Genomic DNA, 6,075 nt, shown 5'->3' on the forward strand with positions numbered 1-6,075 from the left:
GGAGTTTCGGAGTTTTGGAGTATTGGAGTTTTGGAGTTTCGGAGTTTTGGAGTTTTGGAGTTTTGGAGTTTTGGAGTTTCGGTGTTTCGGAGTTTCGGAGTTTTGGAGTTTTGGAGTTTAGGAGTTTCGGAGTTTTGGAGTTTTGGAGTTTTGGAGTTTCGGAGTTTTGGTGTTTCGGAGTTTTAGAGTTTTGGAGTTTTGGAGTTTTGGAGTTTTGGAGTTTTGGAGTTTTGGAGTTTTGGAGTTTCGGAGTTTTGGAGTTTTGGAGTTTTGGAGTTTCGGAGTTTCGGAGTTTTGGAGTTTTGGAGTTTTGGAGTTTCGGAGTTTCGGAGTTTCGGAGTTTCGGAGTTTTGGAGTTTCGGAGTTTCGGAGTTTTGGAGTTTTGGAGTTTTGGAGTTTCGGAGTTTTGGAGTTTCGGAGTTTCGGAGTATTGGAGTTTTGGAGTTTTGGAGTTTCGGAGTTTTGGAGTTTTGGAGTTTTGGAGTTTTGGAGTTTCGGAGTTTCGGAGTTTTGGAGTTTAGGAGTTTCGGAGTTTTGGAGTTTTGGAGTTTTGGAGTTTCGGAGTTTTGGAGTTTCGGAGTTTCGGAGTATTGGAGTTTTGGAGTTTTGGAGTTTTGGAGTTTCGGAGTTTTGGAGTATTGGAGTTTTGGAGTTTCGGAGTTTTGGAGTTTCGGAGTTTTGGAGTTTTGGAGTTTTGGAGTTTTGGAGTTTCGGAGTTTTGGAGTTTTGGAGTTTTGGAGTATTGGAGTTTTGGAGTTTCGGAGTTTTGGTGTTTCGGAGTTTTGGAGTTTTGGAGTTTTGGAGTTTCGGAGTTTCGGAGTTTTGGAGTTTTGGAGTTTTGGAGTTTCGGAGTTTTGGAGTTTCGGAGTTTCGGAGTATTGGAGTTTTGGAGTTTTGGAGTTTTGGAGTTTCGGAGTTTTGGAGTATTGGAGTTTTGGAGTTTCGGAGTTTTGGAGTTTTGGAGTTTTGGAGTTCTGGAGTTTCGGTGTTTCGGAGTTTCGGAGTTTTGGAGTTTTGGAGTTTAGGAGTTTCGGAGTTTTGGAGTTTTGGAGTTTTGGAGTTTCGGAGTTTTGGAGTTTCGGAGTTTTAGAGTTTTGGAGTTTTGGAGTTTTGGAGTTTTGGAGTTTTGGAGTTTCGGAGTTTTGGAGTTTTGGAGTTTCGGAGTTTCGGAGTTTTGGAGTTTTGGAGTTTTGGAGTTTCGGAGTTTCGGAGTTTCGGAGTTTCGGAGTTTTGGAGTTTTGGAGTTTTGGAGTTTTGGAGTTTTGGAGTTTTGGAGTTTCGGAGTTTCGGAGTTTTGGAGTTTTGGAGTTTTGGAGTTTCGGAGTTTTGGAGTTCTGGAGTTTTGGAGTTTTGGAGTTTTGGAGTTCCGGAGTTTTGGAGTTTTGGTGTTTTGGAGTATTGGAGTTTTGGAGTTTCGGAGTTTTGGTGTTTCGAAGTTTTGGAGTTTTGGAGTTTTGGAGTTTCGGAGTTTTGGAGTTTTGGAGTTTTGGAGTTTTGGAGTTTCGCAGTTTTGGAGTTTTGGAGTTTTGGAGTTTTGGAGTTTTGGAGTTTCGCAGTTTCGCAGTTTTGGAGTTTTGGAGTTTTGGAGTTTAGGAGTTTTGGAGTTTCGGAGTTTTGGAGTTTTGGAGTTTTGGAGTTTCGGAGTTTTGGAGTTTTGGAGTTTCGCAGTTTTGGAGTTTTGGAGTTTTGGAGTATTGGAGTTTTGGAGTTTCGGAGTTTCGCAGTTTTGGAGTTTTGGAGTTTTGGAGTTTTGGAGTTTTGGAGTTTTGGAGTTTCGGAGTTTTGGAGTTTTGGAGTTTTGGAGTTTTGGAGTTTTGGAGTTTCGGAGTTTTGGAGTTTTGGAGTTTTGGAGTTTCGGAGTTTCGGAGTTTTGGAGTTTTGGAGTTTTGGAGTTTCGGAGTTTCGGAGTTTCGGAGTTTCGGAGTTTTGGAGTTTTGGAGTTTTGGAGTTTCGGAGTTTTGGAGTTTTGGGGTTTTGGAGTTTTGGAGTTTTGGAGTTTCGGAGTTTTGGAGTTTTGGAGTTTTGGAGTATTGGAGTTTTGGAGTTTCGGAGTTTTGGTGTTTCGGAGTTTTGGAGTTTTGGAGTTTTGGAGTTTCGGAGTTTCGGAGTTTTGGAGTTTTGGAGTTTTGGAGTTTCAGAGTTTTGGAGTTTCGGAGTTTTGGAGTATTGGAGTTTTGGAGTTTCGGAGTTTTGGAGTTTTGGAGTTTTGGAGTTTTGGAGTTTCGGTGTTTCGGAGTTTCGGAGTTTTGGAGTTTTGGAGTTTAGGAGTTTCGGAGTTTTGGAGTTTTGGAGTTTTGGAGTTTCGGAGTTTTGGAGTTTCGGAGTTTCGGAGTTTTGGAGTTTCGGAGTTTTGGAGTTTTGGAGTTTTGGAGTTTGGGAGTTTTGGAGTTTCGGTGTTTCGGAGTTTCGGAGTTTTGGAGTTTTGGAGTTTAGGAGTTTCGGAGTTTTGGAGTTTTGGAGTTTTGGAGTTTCGGAGTTTTGGAGTTTCGGAGTTTTAGAGTTTTGGAGTTTTGGAGTTTTGGAGTTTTGGAGTTTTGGAGTTTTGGAGTTTCGGAGTTTTGGAGTTTTGGAGTTTTGGAGTTTCGGAGTTTCGGAGTTTTGGAGTTTTGGAGTTTTGGAGTTTCGGAGTTTCGGAGTTTCGGAGTTTCGGAGTTTTGGAGTTTTGGAGTTTTGGAGTTTTGGAGTTTTGGAGTATTGGAGTTTCGGAGTTTTGGAGTTTTGGAGTTTTGGAGTTTCGGAGTTTCGGAGTTTTGGAGTTTTGGAGTTTCGGAGTTTCGGAGTTTTGGAGTTTAGGAGTTTCGGAGTTTTGGAGTTTTGGAGTTTTGGAGTTTCGGAGTTTTGGAGTTTCGGAGTTTCGGAGTATTGGAGTTTTGGAGTTTTGGAGTTTCGGAGTTTTGGAGTATTGGAGTTTTGGAGTTTCGGAGTTTTGGAGTTTTGGAGTTTTGGAGTTTTGGAGTTTCGGTGTTTCGGAGTTTCGGAGTTTTGGAGTTTTGGAGTTTAGGAGTTTCGGAGTTTTGGAGTTTTGGAGTTTTGGAGTTTCGGAGTTTTGGTGTTTCGGAGTTTTAGAGTTTTGGAGTTTTGGAGTTTTGGAGTTTTGGAGTTTTGGAGTTTTGGAGTTTTGGAGTTTCGGAGTTTTGGAGTTTTGGAGTTTTGGAGTTTCGGAGTTTCGGAGTTTTGGAGTTTTGGAGTTTTGGAGTTTCGGAGTTTCGGAGTTTCGGAGTTTCGGAGTTTTGGAGTTTCGGAGTTTCGGAGTTTTGGAGTTTTGGAGTTTTGGAGTTTCGGAGTTTTGGAGTTTCGGAGTTTCGGAGTATTGGAGTTTTGGAGTTTTGGAGTTTCGGAGTTTTGGAGTTTTGGAGTTTTGGAGTTTTGGAGTTTCGGAGTTTCGGAGTTTTGGAGTTTAGGAGTTTCGGAGTTTTGGAGTTTTGGAGTTTTGGAGTTTCGGAGTTTTGGAGTTTCGGAGTTTCGGAGTATTGGAGTTTTGGAGTTTTGGAGTTTTGGAGTTTCGGAGTTTTGGAGTATTGGAGTTTTGGAGTTTCGGAGTTTTGGAGTTTCGGAGTTTTGGAGTTTTGGAGTTTTGGAGTTTTGGAGTTTCGGAGTTTTGGAGTTTTGGAGTTTTGGAGTATTGGAGTTTTGGAGTTTCGGAGTTTTGGTGTTTCGGAGTTTTGGAGTTTTGGAGTTTTGGAGTTTCGGAGTTTCGGAGTTTTGGAGTTTTGGAGTTTTGGAGTTTCGGAGTTTTGGAGTTTCGGAGTTTCGGAGTATTGGAGTTTTGGAGTTTTGGAGTTTTGGAGTTTCGGAGTTTTGGAGTATTGGAGTTTTGGAGTTTCGGAGTTTTGGAGTTTTGGAGTTTTGGAGTTCTGGAGTTTCGGTGTTTCGGAGTTTCGGAGTTTTGGAGTTTTGGAGTTTAGGAGTTTCGGAGTTTTGGAGTTTTGGAGTTTTGGAGTTTCGGAGTTTTGGAGTTTCGGAGTTTTAGAGTTTTGGAGTTTTGGAGTTTTGGAGTTTTGGAGTTTTGGAGTTTCGGAGTTTTGGAGTTTTGGAGTTTCGGAGTTTCGGAGTTTTGGAGTTTTGGAGTTTTGGAGTTTCGGAGTTTCGGAGTTTCGGAGTTTCGGAGTTTTGGAGTTTTGGAGTTTTGGAGTTTTGGAGTTTTGGAGTTTTGGAGTTTCGGAGTTTCGGAGTTTTGGAGTTTTGGAGTTTTGGAGTTTCGGAGTTTTGGAGTTCTGGAGTTTTGGAGTTTTGGAGTTTTGGAGTTCCGGAGTTTTGGAGTTTTGGTGTTTTGGAGTATTGGAGTTTTGGAGTTTCGGAGTTTTGGTGTTTCGAAGTTTTGGAGTTTTGGAGTTTTGGAGTTTCGGAGTTTTGGAGTTTTGGAGTTTTGGAGTTTTGGAGTTTTGGAGTTTCGCAGTTTTGGAGTTTTGGAGTTTTGGAGTTTTGGAGTTTTGGAGTTTCGCAGTTTCGCAGTTTTGGAGTTTTGGAGTTTTGGAGTTTAGGAGTTTTGGAGTTTCGGAGTTTTGGAGTTTTGGAGTTTTGGAGTTTCGGAGTTTTGGAGTTTTGGTGTTTCGCAGTTTTGGAGTTTTGGAGTTTTGGAGTATTGGAGTTTTGGAGTTTCGGAGTTTCGCAGTTTTGGAGTTTTGGAGTTTTGGAGTTTTGGAGTTTTGGAGTTTTGGAGTTTCGGAGTTTTGGAGTTTTGGAGTTTTGGAGTTTTGGAGTTTTGGAGTTTCGGAGTTTTGGAGTTTTGGAGTTTTGGAGTTTCGGAGTTTCGGAGTTTTGGAGTTTTGGAGTTTTGGAGTTTCGGAGTTTCGGAGTTTCGGAGTTTCGGAGTTTTGGAGTTTTGGAGTTTTGGAGTTTTGGAGTTTTGGAGTATTGGAGTTTCGGAGTTTTGGAGTTTTGGAGTTTTGGAGTTTCGGAGTTTCGGAGTTTTGGAGTTTTGGAGTTTCGGAGTTTCGGAGTTTTGGAGTTTAGGAGTTTCGGAGTTTTGGAGTTTTGGAGTTTTGGAGTTTCGGAGTTTCGGAGTTTCGGAGTTTCGGAGTTTTGGAGTTTTGGAGTTTTGGAGTTTTGGAGTTTTGGAGTTTCGGAGTTTCGGAGTTTTGGAGTTTTGGAGTTTTGGAGTTTCGGAGTTTTGGAGTTTTGGGGTTTTGGAGTTTTGGAGTTTTGGAGTTTCGGAGTTTTGGAGTTTTGGAGTTTTGGAGTATTGGAGTTTTGGAGTTTCGGAGTTTTGGTGTTTCGGAGTTTTGGAGTTTTGGAGTTTTGGAGTTTCGGAGTTTCGGAGTTTTGGAGTTTTGGAGTTTTGGAGTTTCAGAGTTTTGGAGTTTCGGAGTTTTGGAGTATTGGAGTTTTGGAGTTTCGGAGTTTTGGAGTTTTGGAGTTTTGGAGTTTTGGAGTTTCGGTGTTTCGGAGTTTCGGAGTTTTGGAGTTTTGGAGTTTAGGAGTTTCGGAGTTTTGGAGTTTTGGAGTTTTGGAGTTTCGGAGTTTTGGAGTTTCGGAGTTTCGGAGTTTTGGAGTTTCGGAGTTTTGGAGTTTTGGAGTTTTGGAGTTTGGGAGTTTTGGAGTTTCGGTGTTTCGGAGTTTCGGAGTTTTGGAGTTTTGGAGTTTAGGAGTTTCGGAGTTTTGGAGTTTTGGAGTTTTGGAGTTTCGGAGTTTTGGAGTTTCGGAGTTTTAGAGTTTTGGAGTTTTGGAGTTTTGGAGTTTTGGAGTTTTGGAGTTTTGGAGTTTCGGAGTTTTGGAGTTTTGGAGTTTTGGAGTTTCGGAGTTTCGGAGTTTTGGAGTTTTGGAGTTTTGGAGTTTCGGAGTTTCGGAGTTTCGGAGTTTCGGAGTTTTGGAGTTTTGGAGTTTTGGAGTTTTGGAGTTTTGGAGTATTGGAGTTTCGGAGTTTTGGAGTTTTGGAGTTTTGGAGTTTCGGAGTTTCGGAGTTTTGGAGTTTTGGAGTTTCGGAGTTTCGGAGTTTTGGAGTTTAGGAGTTTCGGAGTTTTGGAGTTTTGGAGTTTTGGAGTTTCGGAGTTTTGGAGTTTCGGAGTTTCGGAGTATTGGAGTTTTGGAGTTTTGGAGTTTCGGAGTTTTGGAGTATTGGAGTTTTGGAGTTTCGGA

The sequence above is a fragment of the Amblyomma mixtum genome, chromosome 10 (genome assembly GCF_055824585.1).
Source record: "Amblyomma mixtum isolate Tamu chromosome 10, ASM5582458v1, whole genome shotgun sequence".
In the NCBI taxonomy this organism is placed as follows: Eukaryota; Metazoa; Arthropoda; class Arachnida; order Ixodida; family Ixodidae; genus Amblyomma; species Amblyomma mixtum.